The sequence below is a fragment of the Gadus chalcogrammus genome, chromosome 13 (assembly GCF_026213295.1).
Source record: "Gadus chalcogrammus isolate NIFS_2021 chromosome 13, NIFS_Gcha_1.0, whole genome shotgun sequence".
NCBI lineage: Eukaryota > Metazoa > Chordata > Actinopteri > Gadiformes > Gadidae > Gadus > Gadus chalcogrammus.
The window spans coordinates 24,501,533-24,502,360 of NC_079424.1; positions in this window are offsets into that span (position 1 = coordinate 24,501,533).

An 828-nucleotide genomic window follows, 5' to 3' on the forward strand; every position below is an offset into this window, starting at 1 on the left:
ACCATATGCACATGTGCCAGTTTGGTCTTTTCAAACAAAGGAAGAAAGGCCAGCATTTGAGTCTGTAGCATGCATGCATGTAGCGTGCGTGTGTAAGCCAACCATTCACCTCAACCTTAGTTTGTTCTGTGTGGACACAAAGAAAGTGCCTTTTTGACTCCCGACTCCCTAACCAATTATTACCCTGCCATCAGTCACCCACTTCAAGTAAGAGGGACTAATATCAGTCCCTCTCTGTTGTAGAAGTTCAACCAACTGTAGAATAGGAACAAACTGATTGGAAATAATAAAGATCTTTATTTATACAGCGCTTTTCTAAACAGAGAAATAGTTTAAGTCCCTTCAGGGCTGCAGCAGAACAAGTGGCTGGCGACTAGAAGGGGTTCGATCCTTGGTTCCCTCAGCAAGGCACATGACCCTAACTGTTGCAGACCTTATGACGCCTCATACCTTGCATGGTTGACACCTCGGGGGGTGTGTATGGGTGGCTGGATGTGCAATGTGCGGCAATGATAGTAATTGCTTAGGAGCAGGCGAAGTTAATTTAAAGAATAGTGAAGAAGTCTTGATTCTCTATCTAGGATCAGATTGTAACTATACTACTTATTTAAAAAATTATCAAAACAATGTATGCGTTATTAACTTGTCCCTTGACTAGTTAGGGTTGAATCTTTCAGTTTTTTATGTCTTTACATTCCTAAAAACAGCCCATTATGCCACTGGACATTAAGCAGAGATATGCAGCATGGTCAAATCAACTTGTAATTGTAACTGCTGTCTACCAGTCAGTTTTCTGGGATATTTTCAGCGGTAAATCATAACATTTAG